This window comes from Camellia sinensis, chromosome 1 (genome assembly GCF_055761805.1).
Source record: "Camellia sinensis isolate YWXY chromosome 1, ASM5576180v1, whole genome shotgun sequence".
NCBI lineage: Eukaryota > Viridiplantae > Streptophyta > Magnoliopsida > Ericales > Theaceae > Camellia > Camellia sinensis.
The window spans coordinates 173,698,381-173,713,880 of record NC_138961.1 but is presented as its reverse complement, the minus strand read 5'-3'; the positions used below and the strand labels follow the sequence as shown (position 1 = coordinate 173,713,880).

At 32.6% G+C, this 15,500-nt stretch overlaps 1 long non-coding RNA gene across 1 annotated transcript; it reads left to right on the top strand.

The window, feature by feature from the left end:
• The first annotated feature begins 3,324 nt into the window (after positions 1–3,324).
• On the top strand, positions 3,325–5,650 carry LOC114320806 (uncharacterized). Its single transcript, XR_014329004.1, has 3 exons — positions 3,325–3,420; positions 3,509–3,592; positions 5,506–5,650. It is a non-coding gene; the product is annotated as an uncharacterized LOC114320806 (long non-coding RNA).
• Positions 5,651–15,500: the final 9,850 nt, after the last annotated feature.

Below are 15,500 nucleotides of genomic sequence, written 5' to 3'. Positions count from 1 at the left end.
TTTAGCACCTTAAAAAATAAAAATTTAAGGATATTTTCTGGACAGACAGGCCCTGGAGAGACAGGCCCTGAAGTTCAAGCTTTCTTTCTCCTCTTATGTGGACTTGCAACAAAATTTCTCATTCTTCTCCTATTTGATGTTGTTGGTCATTTTTGGCTTTTTGTAGGATACTGATAGTCCACTGTAACATTACCTTTCCTTAAGGTAATGTACTTGCAACATTACCTTTTATTAAGGGAATGTGTGCATAATGTTTTTGACCTGTGGAAAAATAACTTATTCTGTTAATTGAATTTTGTTCTTCAACTTGGTGGATGCATCTTTAAACTGTTTCATTAAATGACTCAAATGTTTGACATTTTGGTACATCTTGGGACCGATGTGCATATCATTTGAAGTTTATATCAACTGAGTTAGTCAAAGTTTATTTCACATTCCGATAAGAAAAAAGGCACCAAATAAGGTAAATTATGAAATACTAAACTCCATTTCCCATTTAGCGTGGTATGCAAATCATGAAATACTAAACTCCATTTCCCATTTAGCGTGGTATGCAAATTATGAAATACTAAACTCCATTTCCCATCACCTTATTTGGTTTTAGAAATTGAATCAATTTTCTGTATTGAATCAATTTTTCAAAAAATTGAGTTATTTGGTTTTAGAAAATTGAGTCAATTTTCTGAATTTACGGTTATATCTGTGCGTTTGTTTGGACGGTTATTCTTGGTTGGTGCCTAAGTTAAAGCTATTAATTGTTTAGCTACCAATCCCCTCTTCCCTTAGGATAATTAATATGTGATATTATGTCTTGTAATTATATTTTTACCCTTACATCTCATTATGACTTACATTTGTTGTAATTATATTTTTTTCTAGGGCATATTTGTTTTGTATGTGAGATGTATATCTCACAGTAAGTTTGCCTGAAGCAAATTAATAGTGGGAAACACATATAAGGGAAGTACGATGATGGATAAGAGTTGGATTGATTTGCCAAATAGGATGTCGAGGGAATACATTAATGGGATTGATCAATTCCTTGTGTTTGCCTACACCAATAGGGTTGAAGGTTCGATGATTAGTTGTCCGTGTAGAAAATGTGAGAATCGATACCATCTTGTGCGAGAGGGTGTACGGAACCATCTGATTTTGAATGGTTTTTTTAAAAAGTACAAACATTGGATTAATCATGGGGAATCTTACGTATCTCTGCATGCTAATCGAGCGAATGAAACAGTGGCTAATTTAGACATTGGCGACGATGTAGTTGGAATGATACAAGGGGCTGTGGGAAATCCACATGTCGGTACAAGTGTTGACGGTAATGAAGCACAGAGCACTGATCCCCATGCATCTGAACCCCAGCTCGGTCCAAATGCAGAGACTGCAAACTATTTCAAACTTCTTCAAGATGCACAAAGTGAATTGTATCCGGGTTGTCAAAAGTTCACTGCTTTGTCATTCATTGTTCGGCTTCTACATTTGAAGGTGCTTAATCAGTGGACAGACAAGTCTGTTGACATGTTGCTTGAGTTATTGAATGAGGCGTTCCCGTTAGGTGTGAAACTCCCAGACTCATATTATAAAGCTCAAAAGGTCACAACAGATTTGGGCTTCACATATGAGACATGGGATGCATGTCCCAACAGTTGCATGTTGTTTCGAAACGAGGACGCAAATCTTGATAAATGTGTCATATGCAACAGTTCAAGATGGAAATCAAATGGTAATGGTGGTTCAAATGGTCCTCACAACGGTGGCAAACAAATAGCTGCAAAACAAATGAGGTATTTTCCTTTAAAGCCAAGGTTGCAGAGGCTGTTTATGTCATCCAAGACGGCTAAGTTAATGAGATGGCATGCAGAGGAACGAACTAATGACGGTGTCTTTAGGCATCCTGCAGACTCCCTTGCATGGAAAGATTTTGATCGTCGGAATATTGACTTTAGTAATGATTACCGAAGTGTAAGGCTTGGCTTAGCATCTGATGGTTTTAACCCATTCAGGACGATGAACATAGTTCATAGCACTTGGCCTGTTGTACTCATTCCATACAACTTGCCGCCATGGATGTGCATGAAACAACCATTTCTAATTTTATCTGTGCTTATTGACGGCCCGAAAGGACCTGGTGACAAGATTGATGTGTATATGCAACCGTTGATTGAGGAGTTGAAAGAACTATGGAATGACGGTGTCTCCACATTTGATGCATCAACAAATCAAATGTTTCAAATGCATGCAGCTTTACTGTGGACAATTAGTGATTTTCCTGCATATGCAAACTTGTCAGGATGGAGTACTAAAGGCGAATATGCATGTCCTTGTTGCAATAGAGAAACTACATCGTGTTGGTTGAAGCATAGTAGGAAACAATCATACTTGGGTCATCGCAGATTTTTACCTAATGGCCATAAATTCCGAAAGGATAAAGTATCATTTGATGGTAGTCGGGAAGTCAGATTCAAACCCAAATTGTTGTCTGGAACTGAGATGCTGCTACAATTAGAATCTGAGGGTATTTTAACCCAATACAAGAGGGATGACCTTAAGGAGAGGCATAGGAGACAAGTAGAGAAAGAGAAAGTTGGACATCGCACCCATAGCTGGAAGAAAAAGAGTATCTTCTATGAACTGCCATATTGGGAGCACAATCTAATTAGACACAACCTTGATGTGATGCATATAGAGAAGAATGTTTGTGATAATGTGTTGTGGACAATATTAGGGGTTGCAGGAAAATCGAAGGATGGTGTTAATGCTCGGCGTGATTTACAAGAAATGAATATTAGAAAACCCCTACATTTGCAATTAAGAGGGTCGAATAAAGCTTATTTACCACCGGCACAATTCACGATGACCAAGGATGAGAAAGATTTGTTCTTGAAAGTATTGAAGGAAGTTAGAGTTCCCGACGGGTATTCATCCAATATATCGCGTCGTGTACGCTTACATGATAGAAGTATTGGGGGTCTTAAGAGCCACGATAGTCATATTCTGATGCAACAACTAATTCCATTGGCCATTCGAAGATCGTTACCGAAGAATGTAATTGAACCTTTGATTGAATTGAGCAATTTCTTTAGACAATTGTGTTCCAAAGTCAATCGTGCAACAGATTTGCAATATATTCAAGATCGTATCGCCGTAACACTTTGTCATCTAGAGAAAATATTTCCTCCTGCTTTTTTTGATATAATGGAGCACTTGCCTATACATCTAGTTGACGAAGCATTATTGGGTGGAGCGATTCAATTTCGATGGATGTATCCAATTGAGAGGTATCTTCTAGTTGACGAAGCATTATTGGGTGGATATTTCCTCCTGCTTACAGAGTTCTCTACACATTTACAGCAGCTGAGAGCTGAGATGATGGCGTTTGTGTCACAGGGGGCAAGTGTGGATCCTAACAGACAGGTTTGATATAAATTAAATTGTTTGATAGTTAAATTGTCACACAACATTATGTATAAAAGATTAACACATTATGCGTTGACTATCATAGGCTCCTGATGCATCGAGTGGCCACCGGGCATTTAGGGAATCTGCAGAAGACGAGAATCCATATACACCACCACCAGAAGATCAGGTATAAAATGTAACTTTACATTCTAAGCTAAAATGAATTCGAAGTGTTAACGTCCCAAAATCACCAAAAGGGGTCGGTTTAGCACGGAACTTGGCACACACGACCGCCTAGGCATGAGAGACTTGAGGGAGAAGACGGAACTCCAATCGGGTTTCCGGTTTGGGAGTTAGAGACGAATTTCACTCTAGGCAAACTAGTTCTTTAAGAAACTAGATTTCGAGGTGTTAACATCCCAAAATCACCAAAAGGGGTCGGATTGGCACGGAACTTGGCACACACGACCGCCTAGGCACGAGAGACTTGTGGGAGAAGACGGGACTCCAATTGGTTTCCCGGTTTGGGAGTTAGAGCCATATTTCGGTTTAGGCAAACTAGTTCTTTAAGAAATTTAAATTCGAGGTGTTGACACCCCAAAATCACCAAATGGGGTCGGATTGGCACGAAACTTGGCACACACGACCGCCTAGGCACGAGAGACTTGTGGGAGAAGACGGGACTCGAATCGGGTTCCCGGTTTGGGAGTTAGAGCCATATTTCGGTTTAGGCAAATTAGTTCCTTAAGAAACTTAAATTCGAGTTGTTGACACTCCAAAATCACCAAATGGGGTCGGATTGGCACGAAACTTGGCACACACGACCGCCTAGGCACGAGAGACTTGTGGGTGAAGACGGGACTCCAATCGGGTTCCCGGATTAGGAATTAGAGACGGATTTCACTCTAGGCAAACTAATTCCTTAAGAAACTTGAATTCGAAGTGTTAACGTTCCAAAATCACCAAACGGGGTCGGACTGGCACGGAACTTGGCACACACGACCGCCTAGGCACGAGAGACTTGTGGGAAAAGACGGGACTCCAATCGGTTTCCCGGTTTGGGAGTTACAGTCATATTTTGGTTTAGGCAAACTAGTTCCTTAAGAAACTTAAATTCGAGGTGTTGGCACCCCAAAATCACCAAATGGGATCGGATTGGCACGAAACTTGGCACACACGACCCCCTAGGCACGAGAGACTTGTGGGAGAAGACGGGACTCAAATCGGTTTCTCGGTTTGGGAGTTAGAGCCATATTTCGGTTTAGGCAAACTAGTTCTTTAAGAAACTTAAATTCGAGGTGTTGACACCCCAAAATTACCAAATGGGGTCGGATTAGCACGAAACTTGGCACACACAACCGCCTAGGCACGAGAGACTTGTGGGAGAAGACGGGACTCCAATCGGTTTCCCGGTTTGGGAGTTAGAGCCATATTTCGGTTTAGGCAAACTAGTTCTTTAAGAAACTTAAATTCGAGGTGTTGACACCCCAAAATTACCAAATGGGGTCGGATTAGCACGAAACTTGGCACACACAACCGCCTAGGCACGAGAGACTTGTGGGAGAAGACGGGACTCCAATCGGTTTCCCGGTTTGGGAGTTAGAGCCATATTTCAGTTTAGGCAAACTAGTTCTTTAAGAAACTTAAATTCGAGGTGTTGATGCTCCAAAATCACCAAATGGGGTCGGATTAGCACGAAACTTGGCACACACGACCGCCTAGGCACGAGAGACTTGTGGGAGAAGACGGGACTCCAATCGGTTTCCCGGTTTGGGAGTTAGAGCCATATTTCGGTTTAGGCAAATTAGTTCCTTAAGAAACTTAAATTCGAGATGTTGACGCTCCAAAATCACCAAAAGGGGTCGGTTTAGCACGAAACTTAGCACACATGATCGCCTAGGCACGAGAGAGTTGTGGGAGAAGATGAGACTCGAATCGGGTTTCTGGTTTGGGAGTTAGGGTCGGATTTCTATCTAGCCAAAATTATTTACTTAACTATCTTTGTAATTATATAATAAATAATTTTTTATGTTTTTTTTTTAATTAAAATATTAATACATAATTATATTGTCACTAATTATTTTTATTTTTTATTTTCAGATATTTCCTGAGTAGCAGTTTGCTTCTTGTGGAATGCAGCTGTGTGAAGATTGCGACGGACTTTTGTTTATGAAGAAAACTTTTATTTTTGATTTACATTATTTAGATTTGTGAACAACATTATGTATGTATTTTGTAAAATTATGTGGTTGGATAATTTTAATGATGTGTTGTTATGAATGGAAGAGTACTTTAATTAAGGATGAATTTTATTTATATACAGGAATTTTTATATTATTATATAGTTATCGATTTTTTTTAGTTATTTTTATTTAATACAGGTAATTTGCATATTTTTAATAATTTTAAAATTGCATTTTTTGTTAGAAACAGGTTTTTGCGACGGTAGCATAGCCGTCGCCAATGATATTGGCCATATGAACAAAGGCCTTTAGCGACGGTACTATCACCGTCGCAAATAATATTTTAAGAGACGGCTTACTTTTCTGTCGCAAATAATAGTATTAACGACGGTAATAAACCCGTCGCAAATAACCATTTTTAGCGACGGTATTTTATACCGTCTCAATAAACCCTTTTGCGACGGTATTTTCCCGTCGCAAATAACCATATTAGCGACGGTATTTTACTGCCGTCTCAAAAACTTCAGATTTTTACACCTTTACTGCGACAGCATTTTGCCGTCGCTAAAAGGCATCTTTGCCGTCGCCAATGTTTTTGCGACGGCGGTTACCGTCGCTAAAGACCTTTAGCTACCCCGTCTTTTGCGACCCCCCTACTACCGTCGCTAAAGGCAATTTACCGTCGCAAAAAAGCATTTGAGACGGCTTCTTTGGTATTGGCGACGGTATTTTACCGTCGCAAAAAAACGAATTTTTTGTAGTGGTATAAGAATTAAATTAAGGGTGAAGTATCAATAAATTTTAAAATGTGATATTGTAAACTATTTAGTTTTTTTTTTTTTCTTACGAACTCAAATGTTTCATTAAAATAAAAATTACATAAAATAGTAGACACCTGCATATGTGGGTTTAATTTTTCAAAGATAAAAGTAGGTTTCTTCAAAGTAAAATTACACATTTAGGAAAAGAAGTTTTGAATTTTTCCTCATTCTGGAACAAATCTCACATTACAAACAAAAACGTAACACTCTAATGTAATATACTAAAAAAACTCATTAGTGCACTTTTTCCAAACGTAACAACGTAACATTACAAAAAGACTTCTTAGTGTATTTTTTCCAAACGTAACACTCTAGTCAATGTAATTTCAAACGTAATACTCTAATGTAACACACAAAAACACTAAAAACTTCTTAGTGTATTTTTTTTTTTAAACATAACACTCACAGTTTGAAATTATACATTTGCTCAAAACTTTACTAAAGAATTTTTGTACTCCTTTTAAAATGGTTTGAAGAATCTCTCATCTTTTTAGAATGGTTTGAACAATCTCACATCTTTCTTTTTTGGAGTGTTATATTGAAGTATTACGTTTGAAAAAAGTATATTAAGGAGTTATTTTAGAATGCTACATTGGAGTATTACGTTTGGAAAAAATACGGTAATAAATTTTTTTTGTATTATATTAGAGTGTTACATTAAAGAATTTTTTTAAAGTGTTACATTTGGAAAAAATATACTAAAGAGTTTTTTTTGTATGTTACATTAGAGTGTTATACTAAGAAGGTTTTTGAGGTGTTACATTGAAGTGTTACATTTGCGAAAAATATACTAAAGAGTTTTTTGTGTATTACATTAGAGTATTATACTAAGGGATTTTATTTTATTTATTTATTTTTTTTTTTGAGTGTTATATTTGGAAAAAATATACTAAGATTTTTTTTTTTTTTTTGAGTGTTACGTTTGAAATGTTACAGTTTGAAATTATATATTTGTTCAAAATTTATTAAGGAGTTTTTGTATTCATTTTGAAATATTTAAAGAATCTCACATCCTTTTAGAATTTTTGAAAAATCTCATATTTCAAATCATTTTTGTACTCATTTTGAAATGTTTTCCAAATAAAAAAGATTCTCATATAAAAATTCATTTCAAATTTGATTCTCATAGATTGTGTACCTTACTTTTCTAGCACAAAAGAAAAAAAGAGAAGGAAACATAATATAAATAAGAGTATAATCATAAATTCAATTTTCAAATAATATATTAAATGTACATTTCCAAAATCAATGAAACTAAATGGATCACTATTCCTCAAAATGAGATTTATAAGTAAATTTTCCTTAAATTTATAATACTTTATTGTGATATACATTACCGTATATAGATATTTAGTATTACTATAATAAAAATGTTAGGGACCCTAATGTTGTGTTTGATTGGGGATTTAGGGAGACATTTGCAAAGGGAAAGAGAAAAGGTGTGTGAAATTAGGTGAAATATAAGTATGTTTTATTCACATTTCACTTACATTTTCCTATTTCTCTTTCCAAATTCCTCTTCAAATCTCCCAACCAAACACAGCATAAATGTTTTACTAATATTTCTACCAAATTTCTTATATAGGTGTAGGACCCACACCATATAAGTCTCGTGTAAATCTCATATCCATATAAAATATTTAATAAAAATATTAATAAAATATTTAAAATTCCTAACATTACTCTTATTACTACAGTATAGGTGTAAATCTGGCCCAGCCCATGTTGGGCCTCGCGGGCTTCCGTCAAAATTAGAGCCAGGCCGGCCCTGCCCACGAGCCAAAAAATTAGGCCCACGCCCAAGGGTATTCTGGGCTTCGACGGACCAGTGGGCTTGGGCGGGCCTAACCAAATTTTTTTTATTTTTTTTTTAATTTCTACTAAATTTTTTTTATTTTTCACTAAAAAATATACTGGGCCTTGGGCAGGCCAAGCCTTGACTGAGCCTTATGCGGGCCGATGGGCTCGGTTACGGGCCGGGCCCACGGATCGGGGTTTAAAATGATGACTCAAGCCTAGGGGCTCGAATTGGGCTCGAGCCGAAGCCCAAATGAGCCTAAAATGAGCCAAACTCATCTCGAACCGAAAGCCATTTTTACATTCTTAAGAATAATGCTATTTTCCTTCACCTTTCAATTATATACCCGCTGAATATATTTAATTTTTATTAGGCAGAGTAACAGAACTGTTTCCCTTCTTTTTTATTATTTATTTATTTATATTTTTATGTAAAATTTATAAGAACATATTTAACGAATGGAGAGTAACCAGAGAATTGATGAACTTGTTTGATTTGTATCTCAAGATATAATTTTTGAGAAAAAAATTTAAAATTTTGTTTGGTTTAAATTTTTTTTAAAAAAATTTCAAAATCATTTTCTCTCTCCTACACATCAATCAATTATTTTTTCTTTCTCCTCTCTTCTTTTCAATCATTTTTTTTCTCTCACATATCTACTCAATTACAACAAAATATCAAATCATTCCAAACTCTCAAACTCCAAAATTATTTTCAAAATATACAACCAAACAAACCAAAAAAATTTCTAAACTCTCTTTCTAATTTTTTTATAAAAAATTTATCTCAAAATACAAACTAAACAAATCTGATATTTTTAAAGAAAAATCTTGGATGGGCATTACACATCATATGAAATCTTACACAAAATTATATATATTTTTGTAAACTTATATAAATAATCTCACAAAAATTCATAAGTACAATAAAAATTTACATAATCATATAAATTTACATAAATTAATATATTTTTATATAAATTTATAAAAGTTTACGTAATTTTATGTTGAATTGATTAATGGGGTTGACTTTTCTACCCTTTTTGTGTGGTTGCTTTGGTTTTGGAGATCAAAACACATAAAGTAAGGAATCTTTTTTGATACGACGCGACTATCATATTTACTGTAATCTCGTCTTATTGTAGTTTTGTAGGCCATAAATGAAATATTAACTTTGCATAAAGAACCAGCAGCCGAAAGTTTTTGCATATAGCTACATGCCTCTCACATGATATATTAGTCATGTTGGGTTCACTTTATTACAAGTTAAAAATTAATAATTAAAATAATTAAAAATATTTATTTCTTAATTTTTAAATAATTATTTTTTAATTTATTTTTGTCTAATAAATTATAAATAAATATTAAATCAAATAGTATATATGGTACAACTTTCAAAATAAAATAAGTTATAAATTGCTTTAGATAAGTTACATCAAACAACTCTATTATGGAGAAGTGTTAGAAAATCACAATTTAAATCTCACAATTCACTTATAATGAAATGACAAAAGGAGTTAGATTTCATATGATTGAGTTTGTGACAAATTAAAATTTAATATATCACATTCCATATATTATGCATGTTTGATGCAATTTATTCTAACCTAAAAGTTAATAATAAAAAAATATAAATTAAAAACACTTTTTTTTCCACTTCATAAAATTTAAATTTTTTAACTTATATAAATGTTTTTTTTTTTTTTAGATGGTAAGTTGTTGCTATCTCTCCGATGATAAGTAGAAACTGTATAAAACATTCTGACTCAAATTTTACTAGCTATATGTAAATAGGGAAATAATCTGATAGTAATGTCAAAAAAAGTTAATTATAAAAAGTGAAAATATTATAAATATTAATAATTATAATAATAATTTTTTTTAATTAATTTGTAATTAATTTTCACTGACAGTGTCAGAATAATTATCCCTATAAAAATAAATTATCGTCCAATAAGTGTTTTGTTATCCATTTGTATGGTATTGAAATGGCAATGGAATCACTGATTTATTAAATTAAATTTCCTCACATCTCATTGCAGTCTTAGAGGGAGGAGTGGTGTGTAATCCCACTCCAAACTCACCTTCGTTTATATTTCCTTCTCTCTTTATATGGTGAGATCAAACACGACCTTATGAGCAAGAGAATAATGCATCAACTATCAAGAAGTAATTCATGTGTTTGGCTTTAGTTTTATAAATTCAATTTTTTGGAAATTAAATTTTTTATTTTTCATACTTTTTTGTTTTTAGTGAATATTTTTTAAATTTTAAGCAGTTTTTTAATTTTTTTAGATATATCTTAAATGTATTTAAATAGTAAAATATTTATGAAAAAATATTTTAAAAAATTAAAAAATATACAAAAATATGAAAAATGTACTGAATTTTTATACATTTTTAATATTTTTAGTATTTAGTGAATTTTTTAAATATTTTTTTCACAAATATTATATTTTTTAAGTGTATTTATGTTAGGTGTGCTTAAAAATTAAAAAAAAATTGCTTAAATTATTAAAAAATCAGTGAAAATAAAAAAAATATGAAAAATGAAAAAATATAATTTTTTAAAAAGTAAATTTTGAAAACTAAAACGAAACTGAGTGAATGGCTTTATTTGATTTGATTTTCAAAAATAATGGCATAAATATTTTAAATTCAATTTTCGGTAGTGTCGGTCAAACTTAAGTGCTATCTATGACTTGTCAATAATTATAACTATTCAAAATTTACTTCGTATGGCCTAAAAAACCTTGCTTAAGAAAAGGTTGGTCACCATAAAAGGACAAAATAAGAAAGATTTTGTGTAAAATATTGATACCAAAAAAGTCGAAGACACTATTCACTCTGCTTGGCATGTTTTAAAAATTTAGTTAAAAGTTTATTTTTTTATTTTTTTATTTACTTTTTTTTGTCTTTTAATAGATAAAAAATGTGAGAGGTGATGTGACTTAAAATGGGTTAAACACTTTTAACCAACTTCCCAAATGAGCCCTTGATTTTGGTTTTTAGAATTTACTTTTCATAATTTTTTTTATTTTTTATTTTTTATTAATTTTTTTTAATATTTTCAGTAATTTTTTTATTTTTAGACACATCTAACATAAATACGCTTAAAAAGTATAATTTTGTGAAAAAAAATATTTTAAAAATTCACTAAATATCAAAAATACAAAAATTTAATATATTTTTCATAGTTTTGTGTATTTATTAATTTTTAGAATATTTTTTCACAAATATTTTACTTTTTAATACATCTAAGTAAGGTGCATCTAAAAAAGTAAAAAAAAAATTTACTTCAAATTTTAAAAATATTTAATAAAAATAAAATAATATGAAAAATTAAAATTTTAATTTAAAAAAAATTAAACTCAAAAAATTAAAATCAAACACACTGATTTATATTTTGCAATAAAAGCCCAACATTAGACAAGAAAAACATTACAAACGAACATTACAAACGAGAAGTACCCCATGCTTTGGAGTCATACTCCACTACTTGGAACAGACTCGGCGGAGCGTAAGGGTGTAATTTTGGCCCACCCCGCCCCATACGGGTTCGGCCCATGTCAGACTTTGCTAGCTCTCGCCAAAAATTGGGCTAGGATTAGGCCCAGGCCCAAGCCCAGGCCCAGAGGGTATTCGAGCTTTGGGCAGGCCAGTGGGTTGGGCCTGGGCTCGAGCTTTGGGCGGGCCTAAATAATTTCTTAAATTTTTTAAAATTTTTTATACAAAAAATTTATTATTTTTCATTAAATATAACACTAGGCCTCGGACTGGGCCTTGAGCGGGCCGATAGGCGGGCTCACAGGCCGGGCCAAGCTTCAAAACGATGGCCCTGGCCTAAAGCCTCGGGCTCGGGCCCAAACGGGTCGTGGACGGGCCGCGGGCTAATTTTACACTCCTAGCGGAGCGACATTACAAATTACAATCTAAAAAATTATTAAAGTTTAAATTTTAAATTATGCATTATTATTATTATTATTATTGTCAATTTTTAAAGTTGCGTTTGAATTATGAATTTAAATAACAACTTAGAAAGATAAAGGGAAAAAAAAGGTGAACTGTGACTTCAATTTTATTTACATTTTCTTCACTCATTTCCTTTCTAAATCCTTAACACAGCCTAAGGGTGTATTTAGTTAAAAGATTTGGAGAGGGATTTAGAAAGAGAAAGAAAAAATATAGGTAAAATGTAAATAAAATATACTTACATTTTATTTAATTTTACACATATTTTTCATTTTCAAATTTATGAACCAAACATAACTTAAAGAGATTAATTACAAATATAAGAAGAATTATATCAAATTGGATCGTTATAACCTCTGTCTGAGTGCAGCAAATGATTTAACTAACTCTTGATGCCAACTCAACTAGGATGGAGAGTTTTGTTGTAATGCTTATAGCTCCCTCTTATCTTTGTTGAAATCTGATATAAGGTTTATCCTTAAATCTATTAAGTAAAGTTATCTTTTTATTGAAAAAAAAAAAAAAAAAGATCGTTATAATTCAACACAGTATTAGAAATTCAATAATCAGCCTAAGAAGTAGCCCAAACGAAAAACAAAACATTGATAACTAAATACAATTTTTATAATGAATTCTTTACATTTAATAAGGATCGACTCTCTTTCTCTTAACTAATTGTAAGGAAGTACATATGTAAACACTTCATGTAAATTTTTATTGCCATTATCATTATTTATTTTTACAATAGGCAAGAGTGGAATAGGAACAGAAAAAATCCACATTGCGCGGCGATGAATTTGGAATCTGAGCATTACATCTAATAAGAGTAGAGTATCTCATCCACCACAACTAACATTTAACCTCCATTTGTCCTAAACATAACAAACTACAAAAAGAAAATAAAGAAAAAGAGAGAAAAAAGGGGAGAGATTAATGACAAAGTGGAAGTGGGCAATCTATCTTTACAAGAATGGGTGAATCTTAAAGTTGCTGATCTTTTACAATTTTTTTTTTTTTTTTTTTTTTGATTGAAAGATAATGAACTTTTTCACTTCAATTATACATGCTCCACCACATTTTGGGTTTTAAATTTAGAAAGAATGATGAGAGTGAGAGAGTGAGAGATTTCAAAAAAAATTGAATCATTCTAATGATAGGGATATATGATAACAAATGGATTGTGAGTAAACTTTTGCTCAAAAGTGAGAAATGGCTCTTCTTTTTACAGTGATTTGTCTTTTTTAAATGTTGTGCATACAGTATTTTTTTTTTCCCTCAAAATGAAATTCAAATGATGTTGGAAAGAGATAAGATGATTAGCCATGGGATTTTGGGTGAGTTTTAAAGGGTGGGGCCAGGAGGAGGGAGGGAGGGGCCTTTTTCTTGTGATATTCTTTTTAAGCATTATATGGATTGGGACCCATAAGCTAGTGAAATACCTGATATCAAGCAATGATGATGATGGCTCTTGTCTTCCTCTCACTCCCCTCTGGTCACTCCTCATCACACTTTATCTCTCTCTCCTCAGGTCAGCTCACAGGGTTATGACACCGTGATGATGGGGCATCAAAGGTTGATAGCGGATGAATGATAGGTCCATGCCCTCCAACTCAATGTCTCTCTCTCTCTCTCTCTCTCTCTCTCTCTCTCTCTCATAGTATGACCTACAATTTTGAGCCCGAACTTGCAAAAGTAAAAGAGCTTTTGGTATCCCCCCATCATCAACAGACAGCGCACCAATGCCTTCCTAATTGAAGCCATTCCCTCCTCTTCATAAAAAGCATATGTGAGACCAGGTTTGGTGCTGTGCATTAGGCACATCAGCACAGGTGTTGTGCCCTGTCAGGGTCTTCACCTCACTTACTTAGAGCATTTCCACTGTTATTTGTCATAATATCATTGCTATTACTGTAATTTAGTAATAAATAGTAATAATTTTCAAATTATAATAATAGTGTACAAATACTATTTTGACAGATCTCAATCAATTTTTCTTTTAAATTTGTAAATATTGTTTGGATATAAATTTTTTAGTGATTTTTTTTTTTTACTTTTTTTTTAACTGTTTGTTAAAAAAAAATTATATATTTTCATTATATCCAACTAGACAAATATAAAAAATGAAAAAGAAATTCAAAAATTAAAAAAAGATTAAATATAATTCATCCTAGCAAAAACACAAACCATTACAAAAAAAAAAAATACAAGATTTTGTAGTCAAAAAATTTTGGAGCCAAATTTTGTTTATTTGGATGATATGGCAAGTTTGGCAAACTTGTTGCCAAATTTGAGAGATGAAATGGCATTTGTCAAATTTGATAAGGGTTATAACAATCTATTGGAGCAACATTTTTTAGAACTCTTGTCAAATTTTGGCAATGACAGCTCAAATAGCTTGGCATTGGAGATGCTCTTTCCGGGTCAAAATGGTTTATTTTATAGAATTCAGCTAGTATACTCTTTATGTAAAAAAAAAATTGATCAAAAATTAATAATTATATGATCGGATTATACATATTTAAATAAATTAATTGCATTTTGAGATATACGACAATATGATTATTAGGCCATGTTTGATTCACAACACTAATAGTGAGGTATTAATAATCCTATCAAATTAGTGTGGTATTCACTATCCAATTGGATTAATAAGATAAATTATCCATTGGATTAATAATCACACCCCTACCCCATTATTAATAATCTTACAAATTTATTAGATTAATTATCCATTAAATTAATAATCATAAATCAAAATATTAAAATAAATATAAGATAATTGAACTCATAAATTAATGATCACAATCCCATAGTCTAATCCATTTAATTAAACATGCCTTTAATGTCCGATCAACAAATACACAGAGAGGAGAGGAGAGAAAAGAAATTAATCTTTAAAACAGACTTGCACGGGGTGATAAAGACACAGTACCTATTGCAAATGACATCTTGGTAAATGATGATCCCATAAACCCATATGGTTCTTCAAAACTCCATGATGGATTCTACTCTCTGTGGCTTTGTTTCACTGATCATTTAAAACATCAACTTCTACACCAACTCCAAATTAAAACCACGCCCCCAAAAAGATACCAATAATCCAACTCATAAGTAATGAGAATATAAGCAAAATTAATCTATTTTTATATATCAGAGTTTATATTATAAAAGAAATTATATGTATTATACTTTTATAAATATTTATTCTGAAACTACAGCATGTAATACTAATTAATAATAACAAAATAAACGTCTTATGGGTTTATATCTTTCCAAGACATAGCTTGATTATAACAAAAGAGAGTCATATGCTCTATACATT